Here is a 14,974-nt window from a genome sequence, read left to right on the forward strand (position 1 = left end):
CAAGCCTGAATTGGACCGATAAGCTCGGATCATCGGGCCCCTTAATTCGAGTCGAATAAAAGTAATGATTCGAACCTTGAAACCGTGATTTATCACTTAGGCTCTACGGTAAAATTTGAGGAGAAATTTGCTCGGAGGCCTGTGGATAGGGACTACCTTTGATCTTTCAAGGGCAGTCCCCAAGTGGAGGTTCGTTTAAATCCGGACCACCTGGAAACTTGCTTTGAGCTTAGTGTAAATAGCCTTAAGGCGCTGTAGATAGATCTTGAAAGAGGGTTTGTCCGATCTCAGATGGTGTCCCGGGGGCAAGCCCATACGTGTAAAGCCTGAGTATTTATTTTCTTGGAGCCTAACTTTTTTTTGATGGAGGTCCTCGAGGTCGGGCACCACCTCGGGACTGGTGATGATGTCGTTGCCCTTTTAGACCCTAACTTCTCGCTGATGAAGGTCCTCGAGGTCGGGTACCACCTCAGGACTGGCGAAGGTGCTTTCGGCTTCCTAGAGCCTAACTTCTCCCTAATAAAAGTCCTCGAGATTGGGTACCACCTTGGAACTGGCGAAGGTGTTATTGCCTCCCTGAAGCCTAATCTTTTTCTGATGGAGGTCCTCAAGGTTGGGTACCACCTCGGGACTGGCGAAGATGACATTGGTCAGTGTACCTACTTGACTTTGAGACAGGCGGATCGTCGTCGTTTCTTCCATGTATAAATAGGATTGCTTCTGCTCTTTTGGAGATCTCACCATTTTAAGCAGTTGCCCTTCTCTTTCCGTGTCAAACCTTTTATTATTTCAGTACTGACGTACTTGCACAGATTCCCAGTTTATTTCCCCAATTTTTCCATAGCCATGACTGCTGCATCGGAGTCTGCCCGGTAGAAAAGGGAGAGCTCCGCTCTAGCATTCAGGACTAATGAGAGTATGCCTTGAAGATTTCTTCTTCTATAGGAGAAAAACATCTAGGGTTAGTGAGAAAAGACTGCGAATGGGGGAAAAGGTAGTGTTACAGATACTTCCCCCGGGTGAGGGCATCACGGATTGCGCTGATGGATTCTTGAATGTGTACACATACCCTTTCACACTGGGCCCCCTTGACAGGGTCGTTCTTGGCCTCTGTTTTATGTAGCGGGTTACCTTGGCACAGATCCGACCGTCATTTTGGGTAACGGTATTGATGGTGAGATTTTTCGCGGAGAAGGCGGGGCTTGAATTTACGCTCAGTCATCTCATTAGGCCACACCGGCCCTTTCACCATCGAGGTTTGCTAACCTTGTGATGTCAATCAACCATGCCCTTCGTTGTTGATGATGAGGAAGGTGGAGGCCGGGAGTGGATGAGTTGCTTCGTTCAAGTGCGGACTACTAACTTCATCTCCGTGGAGCTTATGTCATTCCCTGAGGAGTGGAACTATACACGTAAGGGGAGCATTTTTTGCCTTCTCATGGGCATCGGACGACATTCTTGATTTGCTGGATTGGGTCCGAAAGTTGACGACCCACTCGACCTGTTATGAGAGCAAGTGGCGAGCTTTGTCCCTGGGAAAAAGGGAAGCAACACAACATGGTGAGTGTTGTGCTATTCTTTCCTCTCTCTTCCTTCATTTATAGAGGCATTTTCCCTTTATGCGTACTAATCTTGCCATCATAGGCATCAGAGAGCCATTCGAGGCGAGATCACGCTCCTCTGGAGAAGGGAAAGGGTTTCCAGCTTTCGGGCTAAAGAACAACAACAATGAACGAGAGATGCTTTTACAGGGCGATGGAGATCAAAGCAAGGCAAAATGGGATCGGGGCCTCGGAGCGGAAGCATCGTCCGAGCCTGCCACGTTCGCGATTCCTTGTTCTGGAGAGAGGGTTTGTCCGTTTCTGTCGCCTTCTTTTTCCGTCGACGGTAATTCGGGAGATACTAGAAACCCAGGGTCGCATACACCGAGCAACTGTGCTTCGATCGGAGTTGACTCTTTTAGGGCTGAAGGAACCGGATTAGTAGGTGTATGCTCGGCCTTCAAGGAGGTCCTGCAGCTTCACTTTGTGGTGAGTTTTTTTTGTAGGCCTTGCGGGCTTCGTGCCTTCCCTTCCTTACTGGTTTTCTTTTGCAGGCCTTCGACAAGCTTAAGCCTGGTCTGCTTCGTCACGAAGCCAGGCTGCGGAAAGCTCTGGATGACGAGAGATCCCTTAGGCTCCTTTGTGATGAAAAGGAGGTCAGTTGATGTACTTGCGGTATGTGGTAGGACGGAGCTTGGATTACGAGAACCACTTGAAGGAGCATGTAATTTTCTGTCCCAGGTGAGCGTGCACTCTGCCTTCTGGTTCTTGAGGCTAACGCTTAGTTAATTTTAGTTGCAGAAAAAGACGGAGGCCCTAGGGCGCCTTTGGGATGAAGTTGGTCGGGCCAGGCATGAGCATAAAGAGCTGAAAGCTCGGGCGGAGGCTCAGGCTTTAGAGGGGGAGGATGATTTGGCTAAAGTTCCCGCTTTTGAGGCTCAACTTAGCTTAGCTCGTGACAACGCCTCGGTTCAGACAGAAATGATTACGAATCTCGAGTCCGAGCTTTCAAAGGTTAGGGCTGAGATCGTCGATGCCCAGGCCGAAGCTGTAATGTGCCGAACTAGGGCTGACCAGGAGATGGTGATTTATCCAAAGGATGCTGCCGATGCTCAAGCTGAGCTGAGAAGGATCCTCGACTACGAAGAGAGGGTTGAAGAATACGCTCGCTACAAATCTTGAAGAAAAACCCTCAAGGAAATCTGTGTTAGGGGCTTCGCCCTCTTGGAAAAGTCGGCGCAAGTGAGGGCGGACAAGTGTGATGCTCGGCTGCTTTTGCCCGATGCTAAAAAAAGTGAAGATGAGGCCGGCAGGTCATAGCCCCTAGGGGGTCATAGATTTTGCTATCTGTATGTAGCATTTTCAAAGCAAGTTTGTAGATGGAGATTGTGTTCTTTCGCATATGTGTATAAAAGAAAACCTTGCTGCTTTACTTCTTTTGTATCTCTTTCTATCTTGAATTTGGCCAGGTGAACTGGTTTTTGGGTTGGTAGGAATCCTTAGAGTCGTGGTATGGCTCTAGGGCTCATTAGGCTGGCCCGTAGGCTCTTACGCACTTTTGCTCTTAGGCATATTTAGGCCAACCGTTTTGGGCTCAGTCCCTGAGTCGAGCATCAACTTGAGCTTATTTGACCTTCGAGTGGCTGAAATTTAGGCTGGCGACAGTGGCTCTTACGCTTTTGGTCGATGCGACCTTTTAGTGTATGTGAGCTGGCGACAATAGCTCTTACGCTTTTGCCCTTAGGCATATTTGGTTAACTATTTTGGGTCCAATCTCCGAATCGGGTTACGACTCTAGCTCATTTTGACCCTCAAGTTTTCAGATTTCAGGCTGGCGATAGTGGCTCTTACGCTTTTGCCCTTAGGAATATTTGGTTAACTATTTTGGGTCCAGTCTCCGAATCTGGTTACGACTCGAGGTCATTTTGACCCTCAAGTTTTGTGTGAGCTGGCGACAATAGCTCTTACACTTTGGGTCGAAGCAGCCTTTTATGTGTGTGGCCCTAAGGCTCATTAGGCTGGCGACAATGGATCTTACGCGTTTGGTCGATGCAACCTTGTGGGCTTTATTTTTCCCTCGATAAGGATTTTGAAATAGTGTTTGCCTAACTCTTCAACGGCTTAATAAAAACCCTCATTTGTGAGTCGTTATATGGCGATGATCGAGCACCTCGGGAGGTTTAGCTCAGAGGCTGAGTATCTTGAAGCCGATCTTTGAGTATCGAATGAGATAGTTTCGCCATCTATATCGAGGGTATGCCTTTTTAGCGGTCTTACAAGTTCGATATATAGCCGAAACTTTGAGATCGAATTTATGCCTTTAGTAAGGTCTTACAAGTTTTACATGCCTTTGAGGTCTTACAGTTTTGGATACTTCGTACAAGTATTGTTCATGCCTTTCTTGAGGTCTTACAGATATTGTCACTTGGTACGTATGTAGTTCATGCCTTGCTTGAGGTCTTACAGATATAGTTGCTGCCTTATGTAGGTCTTACGAGACCGAGTCTGCCCGCTCAGGGTCTTACGGCCTCGTGTTTTTTAATGAATGGAGAGTGGCAACAGTCCCCAAGTCATCAAAGGTACCTTGGATCGGAAGTCATTACTTGTAAATTTTGTATTGCCTCGTTGTGGGCTCACAATTTTGGAGATCCCGACCCTGAGGTCGTGCGTTTTTCGAGATTTTGATGCCAGTCCCCGAGTATTCGGGTCACTTTCAGCCATGGAGATGTTTCATGATTTTCATGTTGCCTCATTGAGGGCTTATGATCTTCCAGTCCCGACTCAAAGGTCGTACAGGTGTTGAATTGTTGACGCCGGTCCCCAAGTGTTCGGGACATTTTCGGCGGAGATGTCATTTTCGCGGAGATGCCGAGCTTCTTTTGGAGTGTGAGATGCTTTGATAAAAGATATTCCTCAATTATTTTGTGCAAGTGTACATGTTTTCGCCGTCGGGGGCCCGGCTATATGGACACAGTTCATTCGACCATTTGGCCCGGTACATCACTTTTCTATCAGGACCCCATTTGGCGTTTCTTGGCTTTTCCGAGTGGATGGTTTCCCGAGGGGATGCCCCTCAGCGTGCGAGCTGATTGAGGATTCGAGTGGCGGGCATGATTTGGTCGAGCTGTCCGAGCTGCTCTACCACCCTCGACCTGATAATATTGGCCGAGCTACCTGGATCCACAAGTACACGTTTAATTTGAAATGTATTTACAAGGAAAGAGATTACCAGTGCGTCGTTGTGAGGCTGAGACAAGGTCTCGATGTCCTCGTCGCTGAATGTGAGAGCGTCTACGGGTATGTAACCCCGAGTTTGCTTTTCCCTGACGATAGATATTTTTGTTTTCCTCATCATGGAATCATGTGGGGCATCGATGCCTCCCAAAATCATGTGGATGACATGTTGTGGCTCATTCGTTTTGTTTTTTTTGGCCGCCTCTCTTTCCCGGAATTAATTTTTAGCTCGGTCGCTGAGGAATTCCCGAAGGTGACCTTTGTTAAGCAGTCAGGCTACCTCTTCTCGGAGTTGGTGGCAATCCTCGATCCTGTGGCCATGTGTGTTATGAAATTCACATACTAAGTTATGGTTTCATTACGAGGGATCTGATTGCATAGGCCTAGGCCATCTGGCGTCTTTGATTTTGCTAATGATGAACACGATGTCCGATACATCGACATTGAAGTTCTATTCTGATAAGTGGGGCGCCTTCGTTGGCCCCGCATTCCTATCGAATCTGACTCTGTTGATCAGTCCCCGGGAATTTTGTCCTCGGTCTATCCTTCGATCGTTGCGAGGTGGGTTGTGCCTCGGGGCATTCCTTCTATCTTCGGTGTATGGTTGATATCTTTCTTTGTTTGGCTTTGGCTCCTTCGACAAGAGCTTGCTTGGGTATACTGAGCTCGAGGGCGCTCCCAATTGGTCATCTTCGACCCTAATTTTTGACTGGTATCAGTTGTGGACGTCCAACCAGGTCACGGCTGGATATTCGACCAGATTATCTTTCAACTGCTTTGAAGCCATCGAGCTTCGTTCATTCAGCCCTTGAGTTAAAGCCTGCACTGCCCAGTCGTCGGAGATCGGTGGTAGTTCTATTCCTTCTGTTTGAAAGCGAGATACGAATTCTCGCAGCATCTCGTTTTCCCTTTGCTTGATTTTGAAGACGTCGGATCGGATTTCCTTGTTGATAGGCACCGGCATGTGCTTTTATGAAGGAGTCTGCCAGCATGGAAAATGAGTCTATGGAGTTAGGATCTAGGTTGTGATACCACATAATGTCCCCCTTCAAGAGTATTTCCCCGAACTTCTTCAGTAAGACGGACTCGATATCATCGTCTTTTATGTCATTGCCCTTCACTACACAGGTGTAAGCAGTAACGTGCTCATTGGGGTCTGAGGTCCCGTTTTATTTTGGGAGTTCTGGCATTCTGACCTTCATTGGAATAGGTTTCAGGGTCGCTTCCTCTAGGAACGGCCTTTGTATGAACCTTTTCGAATCCACACCTTTCAGGATCAGGGGTGCGCCCGGAATTTGGTCAACCTTGGAGTTGTAGGTCTCGACCTTTTTATCGTTGGCCTCTATCATTTTCTTGCCCGATTCGATCCTTCTGGTGAGGTCCTCGAGCATTGTTACAATGGAGGGATAGTTATCGACCCGTTATTGCTCGATCTCTCCGGTACTTGTTCGGCTGGGGGAGCTGTCCCCAGTGCTATCGTGTTGGGAGTTTTCTGGGGACTTTGTAGCTAAGCAATAGCTAGTTGTTGTGCCTGCAACATTTCAAAAATAACATGAAGGATACCCTCACGCTCTTCCCTGGTCGGGGTTTTCTGAGCTTCTTGTGGATCTCCCTGATGCACGCTCCTGTCAGTATGTGAGCTTATATCGATGCGTTGGGTGTCGCGTGAGACCGCATCTATGGGGATTGGTTCTTGAGTATTCCCAGGGTTTTGTAGTGGCACACAAACACCTGGAACATCCACACCATTTTCTCTGTGGTCCTCAAGATTGTTGTTTTCACCTCCATTCACCGAGTTAGACATTTCAACCTGAAATTGAAGATCTTGGACTAGAAAAAGCGTGAAAGATAACTTGCGTTTTGTAGCTAAACCAGCAAGAAAATAATCACTATTATTTTTAGCCCCACGGTGGGCGCTAAAATGTTTACCGTAAAAATGGTAATAACAATTAAATTTGATTATGGGACTCTAAAAATACGTGATTTATTTTTATGCTGGTTTGTTAAGCAGTTGATGCTATGTATGTGAGACTTAGAAACAAAATAAGAGTTAAGGATAGGGCGATAATCAAACAGTTGGGCCAATTATCGGGGCCTCGAGCTTGCTGATTCGGGGCCTCGAGGTCGATTCCAGAGCTCGGCAGGGAGCGATCGAGGTGATTTGGAATACGGCTAACAGTTATAATATAATTAATAGAGGCTATTTATGGCCAATGATAAGCAATAAATGATGAACAAATATGAAGATAATAAATGAAAGCGGTAATATCAAGAGAATGTGTTAGAAAGCGAAAGAGAATGTTCTTATATATTTCTTGTGGAGCAATTGGAGTAACAGCAACCCCTTACAAGGTGACAAGGATACCCTTTATATAGGAAAGGAATCCCATCATAGTACAACAAGCATTAATTACAAAGATACGGAGATGTGACAACTAGATGACACCCCGATTCTGGTCTTAGACTAGTCCACTAGGCTTTGTCAGTCCTAGTCGTACGCCTAGGGAGCTTCCCATTCCTACCATCGCCGAGGTCGTCGTTATCCTTAGTTCGAGGGTCGAAGACCCTCGAGGGAGGGTACTCAGTCCGTGGTCTCGAGCCTTTGAGGTGATTTTTTGAGATGCCTTAACAACGAGAAATTGGCCTCTCCGATTTCGCCGTATACAGTCTTTTCTCTAATTTGAAGATCTTAGTAAGTTAAAGATTTGGCTTGAATTTGGGGAGTTATGTGAAATACAGTTTAAGCTCGTGTATCAAGGAGCATCATAACTTGCAGTTTAGACTCATGCATTGAGGAGCATTGAAACATGCAGTTTAGGCTCTTGCGTTAAGGAGCATTGAAACATGCAGTTTAGGCTCATGCATCGAGGAGCGTTTTAAGATGCATGGACTCTTCCTTGCAAGATATAGCAAAGGCCCCAATGCATACCTTGGATGCACATTTCGATGCCAGAAGTTTTGCTAAGACACTTTTTGCAGTTGAGGCTTAAGCTCCTCCAACAATTGATAAAGTCAATAACTGGCTCCTCATTCCCTTTGTCAAGCATTTGTATGTTCATTCATGCTCACAATGCGCCTAGTGTTATAGAAGTGAATGAGAAATCTTGCTCCAGTTGCTCCCAACTATCTATTGAACCATGTTCAAGATTCGTGTACCAATCAAAAGCAATTACTTTGAGAGATCAAACAAACTGCTTGGCAAGGTGATCACCATAAGTTCCAGCATCATTTCACGTCTCGATGAAGTGAGCAACATGTTGTTTGGGATTCCCTTTACCGTCAAATTGTTGAAGCTTAGGAAGTTGATATCCACTTGGCATCTTCAAGTTATCAATCCTTTGTGTATACGGCTTTGTGTATGTAAGTAAAGATTTAGGCGAAGGCTCAATTGTATCTTTGATGGCTCCTATGATGAAGTCCTTCAATTGCTCAACATAAATCTATCCATCAAAAGAGACTTGGAGCTCTTTAGTCACTGTTGCTAGCTTTGCAGAGGACTCTCCTTTCTCTTGAGTTTCTGAAAGCTTCATAGGTGCTTGACTTGATTCTTCCTCTATCTTACTCTCTACCTTATTCATCAACTTGGAAAATTTATCATCTTGATCTTTCATGTACTTTGTCAGGCCTTCAACAGCTTTTGTCAAATTTTCAAGTTGTTCTTCTATTGTAGAGGCTTTAATCATCATTGTTTGCATGACTACTATAAAGGACAAAGAATTATATGGATCATCACTTGGATAGAAAGCAGATTGCGGAGTGACATGAGGAGAGATTGGAGCAAATTCACAACTCAAGACGTCATCATCTTTCTGCATGAAGGTATTGTGGGAATGGCGGTGGAATTATTTTGAAAGGCTAAATCGAGCCAAATTTCATTCAACCACCTCAGTGATGTTGTTCCCTTATTCTAGCATGTACGAAGAGGATCTCACTTCTTTTGGAGAATATGAACCAAAAACATGATTTGTTGACGGAACTTCAAGCACTTTTTGTCCTAGTATTTCGGCTTTGTTTATTTTGATTTGGCCAACAATCTCCATTGCAACTTCCAATCCACTTTTGGAGTCAGATCTAGGTTTCTTTTTTATTGTATACATCTTGGTGTTCTTGAACTTTGAAGAGAAAAGATGAGAGGTAGATATGGTCCCGCTGGGCGTGCCAAAATTTGTAACAACTAAATTTCGCTCCTGAAAAATATTAATCAAGACAAGAAATATAGCGATAAATATTATATTTGATTTCAAGTGATGGGGTTACAATCTCTAAAATCTAAAGAGATGTAATCCTTTTACTCTTCTCCTCATGGACGATGGTTCAAGAGCTTGAGAGCTTGATCTTGAACTTGACGAATTTCAGATTTGCAGTACGTCATGAAAAATTTGAAGGTCATCACAAACCAGTATTTGGTGTTGGGTTATCACGAACGGAAGATTTGAAGCCGCCCGCCTATGATTTGAGATCACCGTTGAAATTTCACCACAGACGACAATTGCAGATATGGATTGAGACCTTGATGCTATTCTTTAGAGCTGCTTTAGCCTTTCCTTCTAATTACTTTCTTCTCTTAGCCTTCTCCTTTGACCCCTTTATATAGGTGTGGGGTGGAGTAATATCCAAGAAAACCTTAGTGGGCCATTAGGTTTGAGGCTCATGGGGGCTAACCTATTTAATAGAAGACGAACTATGGGCTAGCCAAATAGAATATTGGGCTTATATCTAAATCAATTTTATTAGATTTAAATAATTGACCCGATCATATTAGCCCATAATATTTATTTTGACTAGCATATATTTAATTTATGATAAAATTCAAATTATTTATGGATTTAAATTTAGTAAAATTAATTGACTCCACCAATATCTCAATCCACCAGGCATGATCACATACTCATAATCACAATTCGTGCAGCGTGGTCACAGGCTCAATATCAACATGAAAGCAGATAATACAATAATACATGTGCATGATCAACAAATGTTAAGTTTCGTACTCCTAAACTAGTATAAGTGGAATGATATGGTGTATGCTTGTGCGAGTGTACTATTACAGCCCAACTCAACAAGTAATATCAAAGGCATCGAGTAGCTTATTGAAAGCAACACAATAGGTCACGTAAGGTGTATGACATAAACAAGGAGAATCACACTATCACACAAATATCATCAACATAATGCCTCCAGGCCATACTACATCATCCATGACATTTGTCAGTCTTATCTCTTCGAGAGACACCCGTATCACTCCTTCCTGACAATATCATTAGCTATTCGTATCACTCCATATAACAGCTACCTTTATCGTTCTGCCCGGATAAATACACAATAGCAATCTGTATCACTTCACACAATCAATAAATGTGAGATGCCACCCTTATGCCCTGCATAACAATAACAATGATATGTCAACCTCATGCTCTGCATAAAAATAACAGTGAGATGCCACCCTTACGCTCCACATAACAACCAACTTACACAACAATTCATATGTTCCAATATTTCAACAATACGACATATCAACTCGTACCGCAAGTTCCCATAGGTCACAACCTTTCCAAAAGAACCAACAAAATCAATATTTCCACAACAAATGGTCATGGCTCAAATGAAATGTGTATTAGAATCTCAATAATAATAAAATAAACGGGAAAATAACTCAACAATGAATAGATGTTGATACCCAATTTTTCTCTATATATTTTCAATATGCAAAATACTTTCAAAATAACATATATATGCATATACAAGTATGTCCAAATGTTTTATTATTTTTCCATAATTTCTTTTAGGTTTTTAAATCAATTTATTCCCTTTTTTATCCATAAAACCCCAATAATTATTTCCAAAAATTGTTATTTTGGTAATTAGTTTATTGAATTTTTATATTTTTATGCTAAATATAGCTAAGGTAATTATTGCATATTTTTACAAATTTATTTAGTATTTTTAAGCTAAATTGCATATAATTGCAATATTAGTCCTTTTAAGATTCAATTGGGTTTTATGTTCATAAAATTATGTCATGTATTTTTAAATTGTTAATTATATGTTACAAATCATTTTAGTGCTTTCAATTTATTTCCAAAAATTAATTTACTATTTTTATAATTTTAAAAAGTGAAAATTGGTTATTTAAATAATAGCCCAATTTTATTTCAATTTTAGCCTAAATCTGACCCCAAATTAAACCCAACCTCCTGGCCCAATTCCATTTCAAACCCGACCCCTAACCCAATTAAATGACCCAACCTGGATTCGCCTACCTACCTTTTTGAATCCAGGCCGTTGATCATTCAAATCAACGGCCATCATTCGCCCTTCCATAATTAAACCCAAAGACCCCTAAACCTACCTCATTTTTCACCAACCACCGCCTCTGGATCCCTTCCCTCTCAGATCTCTCTGCAATCCCTCATGAACCCTAGCCGCCGCCATCTAATTTCACCCTAATCCGCCTTAACCCCGCCTAATCCATGGCCTCTCATGGCCATTAGAGATGTGTATCAGCCTCCTATGGCTCCTGGGTGTTTGTTCCTATGGTTTCATGGCCAGACCTCGAAGGGATCTGGTCTAGTCCTTGCTCGACTTCTGTTCATGGCCTTTCTCCGGCCATCCATGACCTTTCTCCGGCCATTCATGGCCTTTCAAGGCAGGTCCTTGATTTTCCTAGTTAGATCGGTAACTTTCAAGGTCTTTCTCACCTTTTCTAGGTTTTTTGAAACCCTAATCTTTAAGATCTTTTAATTTTTCTTTTAGATCTACCATAGATCTGTGCTTACTATGAATGTCTTAAGTGTTTTCTCGAAAGTTCTTCAACTTTTCTTTCAAAACGACTCTTCATTAAGATTTTCCTTTAAGTTTTTCAAAAGATCTCTTCTCCGATTTTTATTTTGTTTGTGATTTGCCTATGTTTTGCTCATGTTGTTCTTCTATATGAGTCAGCATGTTGAAAACCCTAATTCCTTTTTTGGTCGCATCCGAGTTCTGAAACTGTTTGTTTAAGTGTGTATTGGTTCTATTAAGTTTTCCATTTTGTTGACTTATTTGATTCTGAGTTTTACCATCTTTTAAACTCGATTATTGTGGAAAAACCTAGGTCTTTTGGTCTGAAACTGCTTGTTTGAATGTATACTTGACTTGATTAAAAGTTCCTTGTTTTAGACTCTCTTTTCTTTATGTGACTTATCTGATTCTGAGTTTTACTATCTTTTTAACTCGACTATTGCTGAAACCCTAATTTTTCAAAAGGTTTCCTCACTTGTTACTGTGAGACCTTTACTTATTTTTTTGACTCTCTTCTTCACTTCGGCTATACGTATGAGCCCTGACTATCTAACTTTGTTCACTACTGAATCACATGCTTATTTCTGCTACTATTGTATGTTGTTTCTTTTGCCAATATGCTTGGCCTTGCATGTCTGATGCTTCTGTTCACTCTATTTATATACTGAAGTGCAGAATCATGTTTCTTCCTTGATTGTCTTAGTCTTGTGACTGAATGCAAAAGATTTTCTTTTATGACCCCGAATTTCACTCGCCTGTTTAAAATTAATTGATTCCTTTCCCTTTACTGTGATGTTTTACCTTGCTGAATCATTTTCCAAAATAAGCATATTTTTGTACTTAGACTTGATTGTTTACTTCATGCTTTTACTGCCCTTATATGTCAATAATCAATCTGTCCACAAACTGATTTCTTTCCTTAATTAAACCTATTACTACCCGTTAAACAGTGATTCCTTAATTAAAGGGAATCACTTGTGTTAATTGATTCTGACTTGTGATTGTTTTCATGTTTGTATTAAGACTTTACTTATTACCTCTCCTTCACTCATTTTCAAAAACTATAAATACCCTGCACCCCTCTTCTTTCAAGGACACGAACAATTGAGTTCAAGAACACACACTTACACTCAAAACTTTCTCCCTTTTCTCTACTGCTACTTGTGCTACTGCTTAGTCTAGCCGGCTGAAAGCCAAGGCTAGACTATGGACATTTGCTTGCTTTTCCTTTCTACACTTTGCTTCTTTAATGGTATGTCCTAGTTAATTTTCAAGCATCAACAACAACATATTTCTGTAATTGTTCCAACTTCCCTCATGCTTGTCTACTTTTGCTTATGTTTCTGCAATCAAGTTACATTACTAGCATGTTGAAATATGTTTCCTTCCCATTTTAAATCAATGCTCTCCTATGTGTATGAATCCCAAACCCCACATCCCCTCTATGTGTTTGTGTTCTCTGGCTAGTTTGGGGCATGCCAACATCAGCCATTGTTGTGTATGACCAAACCTGACCCTTTCTGGGGTCATATGCTTCATGCAATGTATTCCCAAAACCCATGATCCCTTTGTGTAACTGCTGATTCTGTGTAGTTTGAGTGTTACTACTACTATTTTTAAATCACCTTTACCACTTACTATTTTCAAACCAGTTTTAAATAAATCTCATTCAACTGTGATCTGCACTTCCTCTATATTCTTAGAACTTAGGTTCTGCCCCTCTTGTGTAAGCCTTGCCTTGGGACCTTGAGCTCCCTCTGAACTTGGACACATAAGGGCTGGCCCTTCCACATTGCACTCATCTCTATCTGGTTATGCAAACCTGTGTGTAAGCACTGCCCGGGATCCCTTAAGACTCTTAAGGAACTTTGACACACCCAAGTCTGAGAAAGGTTTTGAGCAACATTGGCATTTGAGGTAGTTTATTCCATAACTCAGAGAGGAAGTCAGAATCAGGCTTCCTATGGTTGTAACTTCTTATTTTTACATTTTTTTCTGATATAATTCAGTCTTTTGGTCTGTAATAATCTGTAACAAATATTGGGGTTGGCTAGTGAAAAGTGATGGGTAATTATGCATGTTTTAGCTATTAAAAGGGTCGAGAACATGCCTATAGGATCTGTTATGTTTTAATTCAAGTTCTGCATGCTTTATTTCACACACTTAGATAACATGCTTATAGGATCTGTTTTTAATAAATTCTACATGTTTTAATTCCACACTTAGACACCATGCCTATAGAATCTAAATGGCTATAATCAGACATAATGTCTATAAGGTTAAAATCAGCTTTGAAATTAGATGTCATGTCTATAGGATTAAAATCAGTATTTTTATAGAAATCATGCCTATAGGAATTTCGCTGCAAATCCTTCCTGCTTCATTTCATGTTCAATTAGATACCATGCCTATAGGACCAAAATCAGCCTTTGATACTCAGATACCATGTCTATAGGATCTAAAACCAGTTTAATTAAAAATCAGTTTGACTCATACTGTTCTGAATCAGTTTAAACAACCTACTCCTTTTATTAATACGATTTAGAAAGCATGCCTATAGGATCCAAATCGCTCGTAAAACTGTTACTTCTTTGCTACATTCTTAATCAGTAATAGATATCATACTTATAGGACATCATCAATACACACTTAGGCAAGCCTCGGGTAATAACGATAAAACTGAATCCACCTTGTTTAATTAGCAACTACTACAACCAGCAGGCAGGCCTGATTCGGACTTCTTATCTGAGTTAGGTAATAAATTGGTCTGTTTCAACAATTAAAACACTCTGCCTTAGTACCTTTAAATTCTGACCCTTAACCGTGTTTAAGTTATGCTACTTATATGCATTGTTTGCTGAGGTATATATGAGCCCTCTAATTGTTTATATGTTCCCCCTCAAAATGCAGTCCTACGTATTTTTGTATGTCGCCTTAGCCTTTTCACCTTTAAACCTAAGTGTAAACCTACAATCTCTCTCTTATAGGAATAGTAGTCCTAAATTCCTCCGGGACTAATAGGAATGGGATGGGTAATAGCATACATTAGAGGTCGAGACCAATCCGCGCTTTAATACCTTAACGGGGTAGGAAGGGTAGAAATGGCTATGATGACCGGTGCGCTAATACCATGTGTATCCCTCTTTTGAGGAGTGTCATACCGGGTATCACATTGATGTGATCCATATTATAAATAAACATAGGATCCCTCCCCCCCCCTCCTCTTTTATATTCTCAAGTATTTGTAGAATTGTAACTCCTTTTAAAAATTCGCCTTTTAATTGTTTTTAAACTCTTATGTGTTCAAACTCAAATCCCCTACTATTTGAGCATATACTTGTCTATCTGTTAATTGTACAAAATTCACAAAACTGTTTGGCCTGAAACCACACTAGTGGATCCTGAGGGGTGCCTAACAC

Source organism: Nicotiana sylvestris, chromosome 12, assembly GCF_000393655.2.
Source record: "Nicotiana sylvestris chromosome 12, ASM39365v2, whole genome shotgun sequence".
Lineage (NCBI taxonomy): Eukaryota > Viridiplantae > Streptophyta > Magnoliopsida > Solanales > Solanaceae > Nicotiana > Nicotiana sylvestris.